This window comes from Thunnus thynnus, chromosome 5 (assembly GCF_963924715.1).
Source record: "Thunnus thynnus chromosome 5, fThuThy2.1, whole genome shotgun sequence".
NCBI classification, from domain to species: Eukaryota; Metazoa; Chordata; class Actinopteri; order Scombriformes; family Scombridae; genus Thunnus; species Thunnus thynnus.
Window position 1 is genome coordinate 24,543,878 of NC_089521.1, and position 22,029 is coordinate 24,565,906.

General features: G+C 39.8%; 1 protein-coding gene across 5 annotated transcripts in view; it reads left to right on the forward strand.

The window, feature by feature from the left end:
* The window catches only part of srpk2 (SRSF protein kinase 2), a 70,399-nt gene that overhangs the window by 24,655 nt on the left and 23,715 nt on the right, over nt 1–22,029 (forward strand). The window lies entirely within an intron of this gene.

Below are 22,029 nucleotides of genomic sequence, written 5' to 3' on the forward strand. Positions count from 1 at the left end.
TTTATGCCACTGCCAACTTGTGTTACTGTGAGATAGAAGCCTACAGAATAATACTGACGTTATTAGTCAATGAATCAATGAGGATATTAACTGAAAAGTCATTATGAACTATTCTTACCATTTATGTCATTTATCAAGCAAAAATGTCAAGCATTTGCTGCTTCCAGCTTCTCAAATGTGATAATTTTGCTTCTTTTCTCAGTTTTATATAATTTTTAATTGAATCATTTTAGTAACTGTACTGTTGGTTGAACAAAACAAGCCACTAGAAGGTTCTTGTGATTAGCATTTCTCACAATTTTGACTTTTTCATCGAAAAAACAATGGATAGATTAATTGATGATGTAAACAGTCATTAGTTGCAGCCTTAATACAGATAATTCTAAATATATGAACTGTCTTAGGCATTATTTACATAAAGTAGTCTGATTTTGAAGTTGCACCTGTTCTTTAGTTTTATTAGTGTTTTATATTTGGATTTAAAGTGTATATTGGGCCTCTGCTTTGGGACACATCAGCAAAATTTCTCTGTCTACAACACCATCTGGCTTCCAGGCACCATGCACACACACACACACACACACACACACACATATGCACACACACACAGCTCTGGAGTGCGTCATTTTTAATGTGCAGAACATGTTTGTCAACAATAAGGCAGAACGGATTTATGAACTTATGTGTTTTAAACCAAATGGATGGATGGCGTTGGGCCTGAAAAGAGAAGAGGTAGCGCTGTGACAAATTTGTCTTTGAGTATTTGCATTCGGAAGACAATCCCTGTTGTGTAAGATGGCACTTGAGGCATGGCGGAGATGGAGATGGACGTAGGACAAGGAGTGTGTGTGTGAGTGTGTGTTAGGATATGTGAGTGTTTTGACATCCTAGTTGCGTGTGAGCAGCTTAAAGCTTCTTTCTGCGGGGTGACGGCACGTCGTTTTAGGTCATAACTGACGCTGCTTGGTGGAGGGCTTATGTCCTTTGAAGAGACTTTCTTTAAGGATTAAATGAAGGTTGAATAAATAAACACCCAAAAGTCAAGAGTTTAGCGGCTTTGTTGTGAAGCTGTCTTGTAGCTCTTGAGAGGCGGTGGGTAAACCTCGCTGTCTTTGATGCTGATTATCTCACCATCAGTCGGTGTGTGTTCTGTCGAGCAAAGAGTCCGTGTGTTTAAATGAGTGTAGTGCTCAGGTAAGCTGTTGAAAATGCCTCATCCACCGCAAACTGTGTATGTAGTAGATAAGAAAAATTAAGTGGTTATCTTAAGCAAAATATGAGGAATGTTCAATGTCTTAAATTAGCATGTAATGCACATATATGAACGTGAGTGTTTTTGCAAGTGCGATCGACTGATTCATGAGTTTTTACTGTTCTTATGGAAATGCCATTCTTCCGATGCAGAGGAGAGGAAGAAGAGAAAAAGAAAAGGGACAAAGTGGAAGAAAAGAATATAAAAGGGGAGAGATATAGTACAGGACAGGTGAGAGGGGAAATGGTAGATAAAATAAGGTTGAGAGAAAAAGCAAGATAGAGAGACAGAGAGCAAGAGAAATATTAAAGGTAGCATTAAGAGCCAGATTTCTGGATTATAAATATTGTTTCCCATGATCTGATGATAGACAAGCAACAGACACACATGCAGCAATTTCCAAAAGTGCCTAAAAATTTCCATCTCATCTTCCCTTTCCTCTACTTGACACTGGTTGAAACACAGGTCACAGGATACATCATATGCAGCCTCCTTCCTGCCTCACCTTTTGTCTCCTTATGTACAGTATGACTAACTGTCTGTGAAAGGAATCCAAATCGCCATATTAGATAAAAGTAAGGTTGCAACTAAAAATCCTTTTCATTCTTGATTGATTTGCCGATTATTGTCAGAAAGTAGTGAAACAAAATTGTCCCCAGAGTCTGAGATGACGTTTTCACAGTGTTCTGTCAGGTCTACTACACAAAGAAAAGCAGGACGTCCTCACATTGGAGTAGCTGTAACCAGAGAATGATTGGCCTTTTGCTTGATAAATAACCAAAACAATAATTGTTGCAGCTCTAGAAAAAAGCCTGAACAAAGCTGAAAAGGAGTAAAAGAAAGGAAAAGATAAAAGGCAGGAGAGAACAGGGCAGAGAGAACATCAGTGGATGCTGTGTGAAGTGTTGGAATGTGTCCAGTCGATCCAGCAGATGCAGCCGGCAACATCACATCCAGCTCTGGGTGGACGGGGTGGCAGTCGTCACATTCACACAGTATATAGCTTTGACTGGCCTATATGGCCTCCACCATCTTCTCTGGTCTGACCCACATCCCTACAGGCACACACAGGGCACACAAACACGCACACACAGGCATGAGCAGCCCCGGCCATGCCGCGACATGACAATAGCTAATGAAGCGTGGCAGGGAGCTAGCTAGCAAACTAGCCGGTCTGCCCTGCCTGTCTGGCTTCCTGGCCTCCATTATACCCCATCGTCCCACCAGCCCCCCTCTTATGTCTGGAAAGAAACACATGATTGCTTCTACGTTCTCTCCTGCCATCTCTTTTTTGCTTTTATTTGTTTCCAATCTCCATTTTGGGGGAAATGGAAAAGGAGACATCATGATGCATGCCATCACTTCTATCCCTCCGAGGCCTTTCCCTGATGTAGCAATGGTAAATAAAAGAAGTGTGTGTGTATGTGTGGTTGAAACTGACTTGAAATTTTCAAGCCTTGCAAACAAGTTTAACCTGACTGCATAGCACAACTTTCTGGCTTTGCTGCTACAGAGAAGGACTGGGAATTTCCACCCTGCTCAAGAAATCCTGTGTGGTTAATCAGTAATAGGAATCACTGAGTCAAACATCCAGCCTGCAGGAACAAGACACCTCATGAGTAGGGTGTTGAAGGCGTTCGCCATGGCGATACCCCCAAGGGGTGGTCATGTGATCCGGACCCAGGCACCTGATCTGCAGAGAGGTCCTCAGCAGGGTTGTGGTATCACCAGGTGTAATATGGGGGTCAAAGGTCATTCTGGGGTATTGGGAATGTAGATGGAGATGGATGAAAAATCCATAAACTGTAGGACGGCCCTGTTAATGTGGTGGGATGAACGTGAAATTGCTGTCTAATGACGAAAGATGATCCTCTTTTTAAGTAATAAAACTTTCCATGTTGCATGAAAAAAAGCTGCACACTGACAAAAAATAAATCATTGCATGTGCAAGTGACAGAATGTGAAAAAATGTGCCAGAAAAAAAAAGAATGGTTTTGTATCTGCGGAGCCTGTTCTTGTTTTTTGTCAGTGTTCAGGCTGGACCGCAACAGTGGGGCCAGCCTTATACATGCAAAAGTCTGTCACTGACTGAGTGATGAAGTTACACCAGAATGCATTTCGTACAAACCAACACTGACAGCAAGCAGCAATGGCGGAGATTAAGCTGTTGTGATTTTTTCTGTAGGACTGTTAATATGTCACATTATTAAGTTCTAATATTTTTCAGGCAAGAATAGCTGATAACAAGATTACCTAGTGAAGGAGACTGTCGTGTGAAGTTTACGTGAGAAGAGAGGAGCCTTCCGTGTCAACGTTGTGACAATTTCCGCACGTTACATGCATCTATTGTCTTTTCAAAATAAAGCACTTCTGTGTTCATGGTAAATAAAATAAAAGCAATATAACAAATAATTTATGAATGCAATGCAACGCATGCATGCACTGTCAGCCTGCTCTGAGTGCTCCGTTTGCAAAGTTACCTCTTCTTCCACCTTGTGATGACATCAGATTGCTCACACATTCCCACAAACGGCCGTTTAATCCGTAGCCTTTGTTGCTAAGGTTGTCCCACGGGTTGTTCGTGTTGTCCGCTCTCATATTTCGGATCGGATTCGGGCTTGAACATGTACGGCTGTATTTAAGAAGTTTCCATTTCAAGTAAAGAACATGAAAAAGATGTGAAATCATACTACTACTGTTTGTTTACGTAGCCTGTGGAGCTGGTGGAAGTCTGCTGTTACGTAGCTTTCAAAAGCTGGCCAATCAGAACAGAGTGGGATCATTGGGAGGGGGGGGGTCTTAAAGAGACAGGAGCTGAGTTGAGTGGCTGCATAAATGTTCAGTATAAGATAAATAAGGATTTTTTTAAACTGTAAACCATGCAAAGATATACCAAAATAAAACATAGACCTGGAAATGTGCATAATATGTTCCCTTTTAAAAAGCCTGGATTTGAGAGCACAAGCCAGTTCACATTTGTTTGTCTTGAGCAGTCATATTCTCCCATTCTCAGCTCCACTGCATTCCACTCTGCAAATATTCAATTGGTTTTGGCAAAAAAAAACTTTGAGCAAATTACCACCAAAAAAAAAAAAAAGATGGAAATTTTATGATTAGACCCACATGACAGCAAGAATGCTTATCATTTTAACGGGTTTGGCTTACTGCTGCTCTCTGTGTGTTTGTGTCCAGTTCTGCTGGTCCCTGTTGACTCAGTATGTTTATGTATACAACATTCCAGTCTTTCCTGTGGTGCTCTGGTGATGTCAAATCACTCACTCTCTCCCCCCTCTTATCTTTTCATCTCTTCATTCTCTGCTCTCTCTCTGCCGTTGTTGTTCTCACCTTTTATCTACCGTTCTTTTCACATCTTCCTATGTCATCTGGTGTTAGTTTCATTCAGGAGGTTTTTTTTGTTTGTTCTGACTGGATCTAATGCGTTACTTGTCTTATAGTAGCAACATTTGCCAGATTCATTGTTGTTGTGCCTGTTGCTATGAAGTCATTGCACAAGAGTTATAAAGACATCTTGATAGAGATTATTTGTGCAACACTGACACTGAAACTAACAAACTTAGGGTTGCAGCAATTTATTTTAATCCAACTCAAATTGCTAAATTGTTTTTCTCAAGTTCTTGGCTGCGCTCATTTTCCTTTCCACACTTCTGATTTTGGAAGAAAAAGTTTTGCAGTGGCCTTCCTGATACACATAAGACAGGATTGTTAGTATATTTGTAGCCACCAACTGTGCACCTAGGGATGCTCATTGGTTTTTATAAGCGATTCTATCAACGCTAATAAGAAACTGTATTCCCATTATGCAACAAGAGCTTGTTGTAGAAAACATTTTAGGATAAAGATTCTCCTTTTGTTACCCTAAATGTGGCATGTGTGATGCTTTTAGCCACAGTTTGGATAGTTAGCATGCAGCTAGAGTAACAGCCTTTCTCTCTCATCATTTTACAGCTATCTGCCATCAGCGTATTAGTCTTTCTGGAGTCGACTTTACTGCTACGACACTGTGTAAGTTATACTCAGCAGAAACAGGGAAATGGAAGGAGAGAGAGAGAGAGAGAGAGAGAGAGAGAGAGAGAGATAGGGGCCGAGAGACAGAGGGAGGAAAATTAGAGATTTTCGGTAGAGAGGAGCAGAGGACCCATGGTGCAAAGATAGCCCTGGAAGAGAGATGAATTCCCACAGAGGAATTGAAAAAGAGACGATAAAGCCGAAGGAAAAGAATGCTGGAAAGAGAAAGACCGAGATAGAGACGTAGAGAGCAAAGAACAGGAAAGGACAGCAGAAACCTCAGGAGACAGCAGACGGAGACGGCTTGGGAGCCTAAGACAGACAAAGATAAAAAGCAGAAGGGGAAAGGAGAGAGGAAGAGGAAGAGGAGAGGAGAGAAAGTGAGGGAAGATGGAGGGAGAAGATAGATTGCTCTCTGCAGACTTGCGCAGTGTGTTGGGTAATGCTAGGTCACTGGGGGACTAATCTCTACTGATGCTGCAGCATTGAAGCAGTGGAATGATAATGACCTGTTTGTGTTGGTGTGTGCGGGGAAGCATGTGTTTGTTTTGTGCAGCTTTGCATATGGATGCGTGTGAAAAGATAACGTGTTCGCGTTCGGAGGTACCACTTTTTTGTCTCCTTTTGTTCCCTGCTACAGTCGTGCACACACAAATATATACACACATACACCAACACATAAACATGTACATACTCTTGCACATAACCCCTCTTCAACGCCTTATGCCCTGTAGGACTGAGTCACCCGTCTGCTGCATAACTGAGAACAGTATTCATCTGTTGTGTCTGAGAACACTGTTCAACTGTTGTGTCTGTTCCTGCAACATGGTCATGGGTATGTTTTTTTTTTTTTTCATCAGCCTGAGTCTGTGGTGTTTATTGAGCTCTGGACCCATGAAAGATTTCCAAACGACTTCCAACATCCCCAACTGGCATGCTCAGCTTACTCCCGGGCCTCTAGTTTAACTGCAGAAAACTGGCAGTAGTGACCGATTACAACACAGTGGTGTTTTCCCGTTGGTGTTGGCACTCACTTGGTGTTGGGTGTGGCCTGTTCCTGAGGCAAATGTGTTATACTGTCCCGGATTATCTGGAGAGCATCTGGATAGGACGCAGAGAAACAGTCACTAGAATATGACACGAATACTCTGATCATACAAGAGAAAAATATAATAAACTCACTGTATGAAATCGCTGATACAACAGAAGGTATGTTACTACATTTTATAGACCAAACAATTACTTGATAGTGAAATATCCAGCAGATTATTTAAGAATGAACATAATTATTTTCAGTCCTATGCATACTGACGACGGAGAGATATCATAGGAATATTTTACTATATTATAGCAACAGTAGAAATGAGGATATAGATGCAAAAATTGTAAAATCACAAAAAAAACCCTGCAAATTATGCATCAAATTAGACACTAAAATGGCATATGTATGCATAAAAAACATAATGGGATGATTGTTTCTCCTCAGAAGTTGTAGATAAATATTTGTTTGTCTGAAAGCTGATGAATTAAAGTTGTAATATGTAAAACAAAACTTAAGAGTATACAGCCATTCTAGCGGCTCTGTGAAGCTGTACTTGCGCTAAATGACATCATCAGTACAGTAAAATACAAAGTACAGCTGATGGAAATGTCATTAGTTTTTGCGAGTGTTTAGATACATTACATCATTAGATACATTGTCATCGAACCATGAATGACTGTACCGACTCATCTCATAGATATTTGAGATATTTCACAGGATAGTTGAAAACTGACCGACAGACCAACCCCTTGGGGCCGCGCTGTTAGCGTGCCTAAAAATAACAGCACATCAGACTTTGTAAGGGATGGAACAGTTAAGTCAGATTCAGTCGCACCATCTACCAACCTTTATCAAGACAGAGACCACCATTCAATGTCTTACAGTAAGATATATTAGAAAAATAAGAACGATTAGAAAATGGGACACCCTTGGGGGCAATGTTCCCAGTTTGTGCCCGGTCAGCGTTCTTTGTTGCATGTTCTTCCTAATCTCTCTCTCTCCCCTCATTTCTTGTCATTTCTTTACTTTCAGCTATCTAATAAAGGCGTTAAATGTCCCCCAAAAGAGTTATATAAAAAAAGGAACTATTAGAAAAAATGTACAGGTTAAGTTCTGTTAAACTTTGTGGAGTTTCAGGTGTCTGTAGCTGAGATGGCTGGTAGAGAGACAATCTATGAGTGTCATTATTTTTAATTAGCTCCACCTTTTTCCACCGACTTTGCACTTAACACGGCTGATCTTTCTGCCAGCCCATACTGCCGACCCACACCGCTGAACCACAGGCCCCAGTTCTACTCCTGAGAGCAATATGTAAAGCTTCGACTCCAGACACACTGGTATGTTAATGACCTGACATTCAGATCATATTATGCGAGTACTTTTTGGGAACAGTGTTGTCTGGAAGCTTAACTGACACTGGATGTCTTCATAGAGTGTTCAGTGTGTATTTTAGGTAACAAGTTCATGGTCAGGCAGATGGAAGAGGTGCTGATGTGTTGTGAATGACTTGTTGTGTGTTTGTGCTCTTTTGCGTTAATCTGTCCTTATATTATACTACAGGTACATATATTTGTGTCTGCCTATATGCTTTCACACCTCAAATTCAAATGGCCATTGAGAAGAAGGATCTTTAGCAGGTGGGTGTCACAGCCCCACGTGACTTATGCTGGAATCCTAGGCTGGGTTTGTGTTGTCCCAACACTGCTGTATCCATGAGTATACAGTGGAGAGAGAGAGGGAGCCACTGTATTCTCTTGTTCATCTGTCCATCCTTTTTTTCCTGCCCTATGGAGTACAACTCGTGTGCGGCCACTAAGAAGCAATGGGGTCTGGCCTTGTGTGTGCTCCGCCTGCGCCACAGGGCCCTCCGAAACAGGTAGAGGTGGGAAAAGTTAAGAAAGAATGAGGGAAATACAGTTTTTGAGGGTTGCCGGATTGACAAGACTAATGGGTAATGTTCAGGAGGGGTTGTGAGTTTTCACTTTTCAACCGGTAAGGCTAAATTTGAAGACAATGGTGTCTTTTTGGTCTCAACATTGAGATAAATAAATGTTTGTCAATAACTGTGCAGAGAATGAGCGGAAGAAGGTGGCAAAGAAGGACTGGATTGAAAAGATTAAAGGGATAAATAATGTTTTTTTATCATGGCCAACATACAGGGCTGTGGTAGTTTTGTTTTAGCAGTTCTGGAGCACATTGTACGGTTTGGCTGCAGCAATATCCAGATTGTTTTTCCACTCTTAAAAAATTGTAGATGTTTTTCAAAGCATCAACCTTTTCTTGTGTTGCTTTTTCTGTTGCTTTTGTTGCTTTTGACACATGTGACTAAGACTGCGTCATGACATTATTATTATCTACTTTCATCTTGGCTGTAGACCTGCTGAGCTCTGTCTTCGGAGTAGACCAAACTCATTTCAGAACTGTGGTTTCGATACAGTCAAATCATGTTTTTCATTTGCATTCCTGCAGCTTTAATTTTATGAGCTGACGACAGCAATCTGTCATGCCGGAGGACGTGTAATATCGCCGCTATTTCGGAGACCTAATAGTGATGATGTAGTGGTGTGAATCTCACTAAGATAAAACATCTACAGTAAATCTCTCTCCTTTTACCAAATGACCTGTGCAGTTCAGCCAGTCTGTGGAAATGATTTTGGACAACAAAAGTCTGGTTCTGGATAAGACCAGGGAAAGATGTCTCTCCACATTAAACCATGTAAAATATAACAAAAGAAAAATAAAGGCTCTTGTTTGGATTGATCAGGCCTGTATTATATCTTATTGTTGTTATATAGGTCTCTCATTAATGATGACATCCACTTTGATTGGCAGTAAATACATTCATAGAAATGATTTAGAGCCTGCTTCTGAAAACTCATAATGCTATGTTACTTTCAGGAGGATTATTGTTACTGAGCTGGAGATGAGACGTTGGCTATCAATGAAGACCCATGGGAGCTGTGAGCGGGCTATAGCAGCAGTGCTAATAATTAACTGTCTCACACCAACAATTACATCATTTCGCACTCTTGTTTGTAATAATTGTGGACCTTTAGCCAGATTAAAATATATTCTCTGAAAAACATATAGATATCTCTTATGAAACAGCCATCTCATCTAAGTCTTTGCAAGCTTTGAATTGCTGCAGCCCATCAGAGGAACATGGTTAATATGAAGTCAAAGTTTGTTGTTTAGTTTTTCTTTTTTTGCTATGATGAAAGTTAAGCTTTCTATGGCATCTGTATCCTATATTTCATCAAGAGCATTGTCTTTTAATTTGAGAGAATGATGACATGATTTAACCATGTTTTAATGCTCCTCCTTAAAACTTTGCTCTCTTACTCCAATATATCTTCCTCACCTCACAATTTATTCAATGGCTGATAACTGTGACTATAGGCTTTAGGCTACAATAAATAAATAAAAATGTAAATCTGCAAGAGATAACCTGCATGTTTTCATCATTTTCAGCTAAAAAAGCCTCATGAGGTTACAGCAATTAAGTTTTTCCCGTATTATATCCAATATATTTCCTTAGATTTTGACAGAAACAACAAGGTAGTAGGATAGCTGACATCGGCATTGACATGACTTTGTGACTTTAAAAAGTGTGTGAGGAGGTGTAGTTAATGGCATTAACGATGGCGCACCGACACTCAGGTGGAGTCGAGCCATCGTTGATACTATTAACATAATATTAATTACACCTGTTGTTTTTCCTGCAGTGACATCAAAGAAAGGTTTTCTCATTATTTTCTTGACATTTGTCTCATTTATTTTGAATATCTCTCGGGTTTCTCTTGTTTATGAACAACCGTAACGTAATGAAATATGAATGGAGATATTTCCTTTCAGATTCACAATTACTGCTCAGTGTGACTTCCTGACAGTATTGAAGGGCTGTAAAATAATACAAAAGTTATGAGGGCAATAGAAAGTAGGACTGGGCAGTATGACAGAAAATGAATGATATAACTTGGAAATGATAAACGTAATTATAACGTGTTTTTAATACATGGAGGCGTGATACTTTCTTCTCGTTTTGGTTTGCTCACTTCTGATTTGTGTGTCCTAATTAAATTACTCGATGACCAGTTCGGCTGCTGGACTGTAATGCGGGCTGATTGTTTGGTTGAATTTATGGTTAGATGTCACTAGTTGTTGTAGCTGTTCTCCATTGAAATTGAGATATCTTTAATATAGATTGATTTACAGTGTTTGTGTAGCTGTGTAGCTGATTCACAGTGTTTCAACCTCGCTTCCTGTTGAGAAACTCCCGATCTGGTCTGTGTGCAGCGCCACAGGTGATGAAAACGCTCATATCACATGGTGAATGAGAAATATCCTTTAATGGGGGCACAGCATGCTTTCATTGTGCCTGCATGTGCATTTATGTGTGCCTATGTTTGTGTTAACATTTTACATACATGCACATGGCTTCTTCTTCTGGTGCTCTCGCTCGATGTAAGTGAGCGTGGGTGGATGTAACCTCCACAATACCAGGCTTTGTGGCTGGCTGACGTCATTGGAATGCGTATACATACAGGATGCAGTGAATGAGTGCACTATGGAAGAGTGTAAAGTGCACGGTACAATGAAAGATACGGCAGATGACGATACCCAGCGGCTCTGTGTGTAAGATATGTGGTTGAAAGTTGCCATACTGAACAGAGTAAACCATGAATGCTAGACTAATGGCTTTTTGTACAAGAGGGCACAAATGACACACATACATGTAAGCACAGAAAAACACAGAAATATGCTGTATGTTTTTGTGTGTAAGTGTGGATGTTGTGTTTCCAAGATAGAGACATTGTGCTTGTCCTACTCAGCCACTTGGCCTCCACTGCCTCAAGGTGCCTGTATGTGTGTGTATGTGTGTGTGTGTGTGTGTGTGTGTGTGTGTGTGTGTGTGTGTGTGTGTGTGTGTACACATGGGCATATATGCCACCCTACCAGCCATGTAGAGCAGTGTTCCTGTTTTCCAATGCAAATTTTATTCCAAGTCAACTGCTGTACATGTACAAAAGATGTGCATGTATAGATCCTGCTCATTAGCTTTTGTCACCATGTCATTTTTGAGTGTGCTTGCATTTGCGTCTGCGTGTGTGTGTGCATGTGTGCACCATGCATCATACAGTATATCCGCTGTACAGTTCGGTCGATGCAGCATAGCGTGTGGTCTTGTATCCATCGGTTGCCTGTGGGGAATTTCAGCAACAGTCAATTCAGCCTCATATATACTGGTGTGGCCTGAACCCTGCGGCACAAAGCAGAGTCTGAGTATTTATATTTTTCTGTGTTTATTTATAGGAAGCTGTTTGGCTTAAATACTGAGAGCTAAACAAAACACTGCAACCCCATCGTAATTGTTTTGAGCAAATTATAGTTTACATTTTACACATTCATTATCTGAATCTCTTGCTGTCATCTAGCGAGACATTGAGGGGGTAAGGGGGTAGCAGAGAGGATGCACGGCTGTTGATAAAACATATTTATTACTATAAAATGCATAGATTCATTAAGCTGCATTGTGTGCATTTTGTATTTCATCAGAGCTAGCTGCAGCGCCGTGGTTATGATGCCACTTTATTGATTCCTGTGAAGGAAATTCAATTGTTACAGCAGCTCGGGGAACAGGCCAAACAAGAGGTGGATGCAGGGAATACAAATCTCAACATGAAGAAGAACTAGAAAATGAGGATTAAAGCAGCATGCAGGAAAATAAATAGATAAATAAAATTGAGTGCAGTTGCAGCTGCCAAAGAGCCGTAATGCATATGATGCATAAATAAGCTGTATTTTTAGCTAATCTAATCATTATAATACTTTTCTATTGATTTGCGCTCTGAGGAAACTGTGAATTTCCACCGTCTCTTTTTCTCCCTCTAGATGGTAACAGGTAGAATCATCCGACTTCACAAAATGAACTTCTAGTCTCTCGGTTTTGCTCCAGTTGCAAGTGAATCTTATTACTCTGTTCAATTGATCCTTTGCATTGTTCTTATTGATGCATCGTCGTCAGAGGAGTTATTAGAGGACTGAGGTGGTGACAGCATGATTTCACAGTAGAGACGGATCCACAACACACTCCGAACACACAGTACACAATATTCTAATAATGTGCCATAGAGAGGCAGTAATTCCCACAGTATCATTTATGAATAATCACCAATTGAATTGTTTTATTCTTTCTACAAAATGCAGCACAACTAAAACATTATTAAAACATCCTTTTTTTAGGCCTACATGCGTTTAAGACCTGCAACATTTTCAAGGCTGTCATAATTATGCATAATTACTTAAAGACAGATTACCCTACATCAATCAACTGTTTGTACCAGAAGGTAGAAAGGGTGTGGGAATGCTCCTGCAAACTTACTATCATGGTATTTAAAGCTACAATATGCACGAGACTCGAAAGCATATCACTCTGTTCTTCCCTTTGGCGCTCCGCCCAGCCCTCCACCTGCATCCTCATGATCGCATGCACCCGATGTATTGATTTCTCCCCAGAGACTGGAAGTAACATATTCGACTAACACGATTATCAGGAGCATGCTATGCTTTTTGACTAAGCCATAGTGACATCTTGCAGCAGCTACAGTAATGCTATCTTGGAGCCTCGGTACAAGTAGAAGTTTGTTCGTATTGATGGACAGCCGTGAGGTCCCACCCCTGACTTTGGCCTCTGATTGATCCCATTCTGAGATCTCAGCAATTATTTGGTGACCGCAGTGTTATCATAACCATAAACCATTGGTTTTGCTTTAAGTGCCCTGGGGCTGATGTTGTCTGGGCAAATGCAATTGTTGATTCACAGTGTTAGCCAGTGAAAATCCCTCTGAAGCCAAAATAGAAGTCAAAGATTATGGCTGAACCCACTTGCACATTCATAGTGGTATTCACAGTGTATGGGAGTTTAGCCTTGTGCTTTATGAAAATGCATTGAACTGACAGCTGGTGGTATGAATCTGGATCCTGCAGAGCCATAATGGCAGCGAGAGGTTATGTGGGGGCAGCGCAGCCTGTGACGTCAGGCTGCATCCTGAAAATAGTGGTGAGATCTCAGTTCTCCACACAGACAAATACTCCGGAGGAGAGGAGAGAATGAGTCAGCTTCCCTGCCAACACGGGCCAAGATGGAGAGACGTAGAGAATGAAAGACTGACGATGAATCAATCAGAGGTAGAGACACTTGCATCGGAATGGCTAAGCATAGCTGAAGGACACCCTTGGTGTGAAACCCACGCCTAAACATTGTCAGTGGAGGATAATGCTCTTGTTGCTAAGGAATACCTGTTACCTTGGTGATAACGAGACATGTTTAAGGATGAGTCATCAAGTTTGAACTCCAGAGCGGTCAACTGTCCTATACAGCTTCTCACCGGTCAGTGATGTATTAGCAACGCTCTGTGATTTTCTCTGTCATTAACAGAAGCTCAGGTCACTGATGTCAAGTCTATGAAGAAATGCAGATGAAAATATTAGACCTAATCAATCAAAAGCCAGGGAAGAATATAGAAAACTGCAGATGATAATTTTCTTGTCTCAAGTGTGGGACTCAAGAAGCAGAAAATATATAATTGCTGAAAAGATTTGCAATGCAGCCCTGGGTTAAAGAATTTCCATAAGAATATACTTATGAGAATAATGTATTTATGTAATTTTGCATTGCATTTTGGGAAGAACATGACTCAAAGCTCAAAACAAAGGTTATAAAAGGTACCCGTAGTTGTTAAAATGTTTGTATTAGTAATTCAGTCTCGTTTTGACACTGATGTTGTTTTCAAGAAAAAATCTTTTACTTCCCTTTTTTTTTCCAAGCTCAGTAGGTACGTGTCATTAAATGGGGCAAACACAGTGTGTGATTTTTTTCATTGATGTTGTTCTGTGGTAGCCTCGCACCTACGTGATGTGCATATAACCACTCTCCTTCAACTCACAAACACAGCGAGACCCAGATTCCTCACAAGCGAACAGGAATAAACAAGCAATTGTGGAATTCTGCTCTTTAACTGGTTCAGTTTCGGATTTGTTGCGGAAGGAGGAATTGCAACACAAATTGTAAAAAAAAAAAAAAAAAACCCAAAACAAAGCAAAAACACTCAACAAAAAGTGCTTTTACTAGAATCCTCAGAACAAGTTAACCTGTGTCTGTAAAAAGCAGAAACAGAATTTGTCTGTCCAAGACTTGGCAGAAAGACTTCAGAAACACAGAAGTCATTGTGCAAAGAGAGAGCCCAGACTAAAATACAAAAGATGTTCAGACCTTTGAGAGGATTCTCGAACATCCTCACACAAGCTTACCACTATTTTCCTTGCTTTTAACATACATCCTTTATCCTGAATTGCATGCATAGTACCAGCACTTTAATGTATTCAGTTGTCTTACTGTGTTTGCTGCAAAAAGATCTCAACTGAACTGAACTTTACCAGCATCATTTATTTTCAAATGATTCATATCTTGAGAAACACTCAATACCTTTAAAACAACACTGGGCATGATATGCATCTACAGATCCCTGCACAGCATTTTTTATTGCATTGGTATGCCCAGTTTACTAGTTATGGAGTTAAACAAAAGAAAAATACATGAACTATATCAATATAGATCGTGCATGTTCATAACTTTGTAAAGGCTGCAGAAGTGGTAATCCTGACATTGCGCTGGGGCCTAAAACTTGGAAATAGATTGATGTTGATGTTGTCAACAAACGTCTACATCCAGAGAATGCAAGATACAAATGACATGTCTGTTAACTGTCATGATAGCAGTGGATTCTTGTCATTGCGGATACAGAACTGTATTTATATTAAACTCGATGCTTGTTTTGAGGGTAAATCTTGATCTTGTTTCATCTCTCCACTGTTCACATTCTCAGTGCTGCCCTGTCGAGTCAGCGGTTTACAACAACAAAACTGTTCAGACACGATTACATAGTATGGTATGACAAGGAATTTAGTGGAAGGGAAAACTGCTTTACGACAGGTTAAGGATCTAATCATCAGTGGCATCTCCTCCCTGTGGATTTTGTCAAATGAAATCTGTTTTCTTGTTCAATATTCTCTACATCCTTCAACACAACTTGAGTAAAATGGTTTTCAGGTGTGAATCACGGAGCTTTGACATTGCTCTCCGCTGATTAGCAACAAGACAAACCTTTCGAGTTGATGTGCTGCGACAAGATGTTTAACTAATCATATAATACTGTGCATCAATTGTATGAATGGGAAAGTTCTTTTGTATGCTAATTTTTCAGATAAGGCATGCTGGATCCAGGAAAAAAAGACATACAGGGCTTATGAAAATGTAACATTGAGGCTACAGATGCCATTGCTGGGCGTGACAGTGGAAATGCTGAGGATGAAAATGGGCAGCTTGTGTGTGTGTGTGTGTCTGTTCAGATCTGTGCACACACACTCTTGGGTTAGGATGTAAGAAGCAGTCCGGGCATGTCCACACTCATAACGAGATGTTGAAGGATGGAAGGCACATTCTGCAGTTATTCACCTTCACTTGTGCGAGGTTATAGGCTGAAAGACTCCTGTCTCAACCTGTGCTAGAGTCACCGCTACCACTTTCAAGATACTTTATTGTTACAGTATTTTGAGTGCAAAGAAATGTCCATGAATATCACTTGCAGAGGTACGAGCATTGTCGCAGGAGTGGACAATATCTTTATAAGCTTTATAAGCGCAAACACACATAGCACCTTTTTATATTAACATAAAAATACTTACACTGTACACACAGGACATTCCGCATGGTTCATATTTGCTTTTCCTCTGCTGGCCTGAGGCAAGGTGAACACACACACACATACACATACACACACACACACTTGTCAAGCTGAACCATGAAAGTGTTCATGCCATCCTGATCATCAGCACAGCTCCTCCGTTATACCCACCCAAATTAGTGCAACTGCAAGTTCATTCTGTCTTACCAGTGACAAAACAAGTGACGGGTATGCCCGCAACGACGAAAAAGACGGTTATTACCCGCTAGAGTCATGGTCGTAAACCTTTATGACACAACCTTCAAAGCACAGTCATGCACAAAAATTAAAAGGCACCATAGATAAGTGATTGAAGGTGTAGTTGACATTCAGTATGACATTCGGTATGATAAATGGTATTTCTCCTGAGATTTCTATCAGGAGCTGTGGGTAAATATGTGTTTGTCTGGAGGCTGCTGGATTTCAACTGAAATTTTACAGATGATGTTTGTTAAACTGTGATGAGATCCAGGATGTCAGTGCAACCGTCGCTTTAGCTGCACCCTTTCAGTTTTATTACAGTCTGCTTTTTACAATCCACTGCTGGTCTTTTCTGCAGCCAGTTCCTCTAAAAAACTACAAGCCTTTGCCCAGTATTGTGTAGCTATGATCTTTTATTTTTAGTCTCTATTTTTCAAAACTAAAAGCACTTTTAACAGTTTTAAATTTGATTTTAAAATTTAAAAAACACTGAAGTTGAATTTTTAAAAAGATACCGTATGCAAGAAAAACTATTCTGTAGTTCTTACCGTTAGCAGGACAAAGAATAACTTTCAGACAATGTATTGTTCCTTTGTCACTTGTGCATCAACTTTTCATACATTTAATTTGTTAGTTTTAATTTCCATGTCATGCTGAACATTTATTAATAACTTGATTTGTGTAGCACCTTTCATGCATGGATGCAGCCTAAAGTGCTTTGCAAAACAAGATCAACAACAAAGCTAAGGCCAAAAACTAAAGTGAAAATATAAACAATAAGTAAAAAAGTTTGATCACAGTATGATAAAACATTAAAAATGATATCAATAAAGTTCCCCCAATTAAAAGCCATATTAAATTTGTTTACAAGACACCACTATCTAGTTAACATAAAAAAAATAACATGTATTTTCCAGTGATACATATGCAAAGCAGAAGAAAAAACATAATTTACATTATATGTCCTTCTGTATAATTTCAAATGACATATATAAATTGTACGCTGAATATCAGAACAAAAACATCTTTCTCATATGTCTGGCTTCCTTCAAGCTAATTTAAACGGTCAGTCTTTGTGCATCACCCACAATTACAAAACAATTTCTGTTTGTATCCTACTAAACAAAGTATCACACAAATGTGCAGAAGTATAATTATATCCTAGACCATACAAGCGGATGAAAAATAGGGGGTAAACCCATAGCTTAAATATTCTGTAACCAGTAAAAAACAAGAATGCTAACGGCGAAGAACACAGTAGCTATATAGGCGACGTATGTACACCCTCCTGTTGAGGAGAAAATTGGTGCTCCTAGTGTGTAAATTAGTACCAATTAGTGGAGGAAATTGATTAGTACACCTTTTAAACCCGAGGGGAGAACTAATCACAGCTGATTGGTTCGCATGATACCCTTCTTCCTGTTGGACTTCAGTTTGAGAATCAATGATTTAAAAGAATGATTCAGGTGGTTTAGTTTACAGTAAATATGCAGATTTTTAACAAACGTATAGAAGCAATAGAGGATATTAAACAGTCATAAAGCAGTTGTAAAGCACTCTGCATAGTTCACTAGCACTTTTTCAGCAGGATGTCTTTAGAAATGATAACATCTCACCTTTACACAAACACAAAAAAAAACAGGAAAAAACAAATCTCCAGCACCACTACCAGAAAGAAAACAGAATTTCTAATGACTTGAACGCCATGCTGTGTGTTTGAAGTTAACGATCTTAGCTCTGTTGTGTTTTGGTGTTCAAGGGTGAGCTGGTTGTCAGCCTCCTCTTTGTTAACCCTGGTGTTTTCTCCACCTCCGCATGTTTTCCAGTGTATGTTGAGGTAGAATGGGGTGCAGTGTTGTACACAGCAGTGTTGATAAAAAAAAAAACATTCACCCACAAAGAGGCTGTGTGTGAGACCGAATAAGCGTCTAGTGTGTCAAATGTATATAGCTTCAAAGCGAAGCAAAGTCTTGCATGAGCGCTCTTTTTTTTCCATTCTTATATTTTTCTGCCTGTCTCTCTCTTTAGGCAGCCTCTGTTTTTTTTTTTTCCTGTCTGCTGCCTCTGTTTTTCTTTTCTTGCGTCTCTGTTTTGTTCTGACTGGTCTCTCCGCTTGTCAGCCTACTACTCTCTTTCTGCCCTCCCGCCTCTCTATTTTTCTCTGTCTCTGCTCATGTTTGTCTGCTTGTCTCTCTCTCTCTCTCTCTCTCTCTCTTTCTATGTATACTGTATCTGTCTCTCTGTCTCTTCCTCTCTGTCCGCTGAATTCTTTTTCATATGTCTCTCACTTGTCTCTCCGTATCAATCTCTGTCTTTTCGTATGCACTTTTTTTTTTTGTCTGTCCGCCTGCATATTTTTCTCCGTCTGTCCGTCTACCTCTTTCTGTTTATAACTGTCTCTTTGGCTGTTGGTTTCTGTCTGATTCTGACTTCCTATTTCTTTCTGTTTCTTTCCTACTTCGCCTTCCTCTGTCTTGTTTTTCTTCTTCCTCGTGTTCCTTTCTCTCCTCTGCCTGTCTTTCAGGCTGTGATGTCTTTGCTTTCTTAATGTTTTTGCCGCTTGGCTCGGGTCCAGAAAGTTGTGAGGGGCTAAGTGTTGGTACAGGCAATGGCGAGATGAGCCGTATAAAAGCTCTGAGCTTATAGACGTGATGTATGACACCGTACGTGACTGCTTTGGTAAAGAAGCAGCATCCTACTGCAAGGACACAGCCATCGACTGCATGTGTGTGTGTGTGTGTGTTTGTCAGTTGTAAAATAGCAATGAAATCTCAATGCCAAGCTATCTTCTGCTCTTCGCTGCAGCATTGGAAGAACCACTGCCGTTATGTGTATGTATGTGTGTGTGTGTGTTGGCGTCGCCACCACGTTAACACTTTGTGTCCTGGATTTTTTTCCCCCCCTTGCACTGCAGTTGCCATGGCAACGCACCGAGAGGCTCTATCATGTGTCTGCGTCTGTGACCGCAATTTATAACAGCTCACAAGCACTGGCTTTGTGTGTTTATATATTTTTTTTCTGTCTTAATTTAGCATTTGATCATGTTGCCGGTACTGTGAGGTGACCCTGAATTGGAAGTGTTTGTGGAGCTTCCTCATGCTCTGTTTTTGTGGGAAGTTGTCAAATTTAGTCATACAGAAACATCTTTGAAACAACTAGTTCTCTGTAGGTGAAGATTAAATTGAGACACAATCAGGAAATGTTAGATTTATGAAATATGTCAGCCTTTTTCCTGGTACTGATGAAACTGAGGGCCATAACCTCACTTCCAAGCACATTGCATGTTTATTAGCATAGTGGATAGTGGATGTGGCATTGTATTGTTGCATTGATGTTTCGCTGTTCTTGTTGCTCTGCATGATTTATGTACTGTCATTGCTTTTTGTTGTCATTTTGGTGTCTGTCTTATGTTTGTCTTCCTAAACTGGTCATGTGTAGAACCTTTCCAAATGACTGCAGTTTAGAAATCATACAGCTGACTGATAAATGTACATTGTTCTTCTGAATAGTGAAGTCAAGTCATTTTATTTGAATAGCCCAATATCACAAATCACAAATTTGCTTTAGGGGGTTTTACAATCTGTATAGCAATACAACATCCTCTATCCTCAGTTCCTCACTTTGAACAAGCCTTTTAACAGGGAAAAATGGAAGAAACCTCAGGAAGAGCAACAGAAGAGGGATTGGACAGATGTGCAAAAGTTGTTGTGTGTAGAGAATAGAACAAGAAAGGAAAATTACAGAAATCCAGACAAATGCCATCCAAATCCAATAAAAGTTTACAGAATGTTATATAAGTTTATATATTACAGGCTTGTTACAAAAGAGCTCAACTAACAGAAACAGAGTTAGATAACTGTGGAAATGTCATTAAATCAAAGTAAGTATGTAGTATTCTGCCAGCACAAAAAATTTGTCAAATCTGTCAGATGGCATTACATCCACACTGTGTGTACTGACGCTACATTATACAGTGGTAGAGTTAAAGTGTTCAATACTCAAAAGCAGTGTTTCCCAACCTTCTGTGCTTGCAATCCAGTAAAATGAAACTATGTCTACTTGTGACCCATCACAGGTCACACATGTCTGTGATAAGGTCAAACAAGGAGTACTCTGTTTTATTTGAATAATTTTCTGAAGCCTTTAGAGGTAAAATTATCCAGTAAGATAAGATAAGGATAAGAAACGTCTGAAAATTGCCAGAACTTCCTTTTTGACTGTTGATCTTGCGACCTCTTACTGGATCTTGACCCCCACATTGGGAACCACTTCTCTAAAGGACACGTGAATAGTAATGAACTGTGAGCTAATTAGATCAAAATTTACAACATGCATGAAATTTGGTCAGGGTATCCAGAAATATTAATATAACACGTCCAAAAAGTGCTACACAGAAGTCTGCAGTGACTTGATACACGTAGCGCAGCGGCATACTGGCATAGAGTTTTGGTGGGATCGATCCAAAACAGAAACGTTACAGGCGTGTTCCCAAAAATCTCCACAAATAGCCATGTGTGCCATGGCAGCATCCTAAAGCGAGACGCTGAACCCCCTGCCTGATCAATCATTGTAAGTCGCCCTGGATAAGAGTGCCAGCTTTAAAATGCCCAAAAAGTAGTCAGTCCTGGAGAAAGAGGCAGGCTGTACTCTGCAACCTATTTTATGTTTCCCCTCTCATGGGCTCAGTCCCATTTTAGTTAAGTAAAAGGAAGTGGAACAAGGCCGTTGACTGAAAGGACTGATCAGGGACATGAACCCTGAAAGATGTCTGATCTCTTCTCTCTATCTGTATGCATCTGTCTCTCCATCATTCTATATATTATATCCATTGTCATCTTAGTTTGATATACATGTATTGAATCTGTTTGAATATTTCAAACAAGAACACTATTATTTTTACATTGCACATGTTTTAAAGTGGTTGTCTGATTCTGGGTGGTCGCTGTTTGGCTGTTTCATATCTGAGATGTCAAGCAGGTGGCTGTTGAGTGGCTATTTCTGAAAAAATGCTGATAATAAATAGCATCATGAAAATCTTACGGATTTTAAGTTAGAGAAACTTCCCCCCTTCAGCAGATTCATTTTGAAAATGGCCATCTACACACACAGTGCATCTATTCTGCACAGTGAAAGTCAAACATCCAAGTGAGGTAATGATAAGCAATTTAGAGTGGCATGTAAAGCATGCTGTGCAAATAGACTCAATCTTCCACTTGCAGAAAACAATATATTGCTGTGCAGAGGACTTGTGATAACTTCATTGTATTGTAATTTAAAATATTTCTGATGCTATGATGTTCTTGGACATTCTTTTGATAAAATATGTTTCTGTAGATGGCACTTCATTATTTGTTCAGCAACACTTTAAATGCTTTCGATGGTCATGCAAATTGTAGTTCCTCTTTTATTTATTCCAAACACAGACATACGGTACATCACTTTCTGAGCTTTTTTTTTCTTTTATAGGAAAGACCCGTCTGACACAGTGTGTTCAGAACAGCAAATGTAAAAGCTTTCATGAAAAGCACTGGATGAATCATTGTTGAATGATGCCAATCATCAACACAGACTTCAAGAACTGACATTTATATATATATATATATATGTGAAAATGTCACAAGTTATTATTTTGATATTACTCATCTGCACTTACAGCTCCGTCTACAGTTGCACTCTCTGTGAGTCATGGCTAGAAATATCAAAAAAATATGAAAGAAAATGTTCTG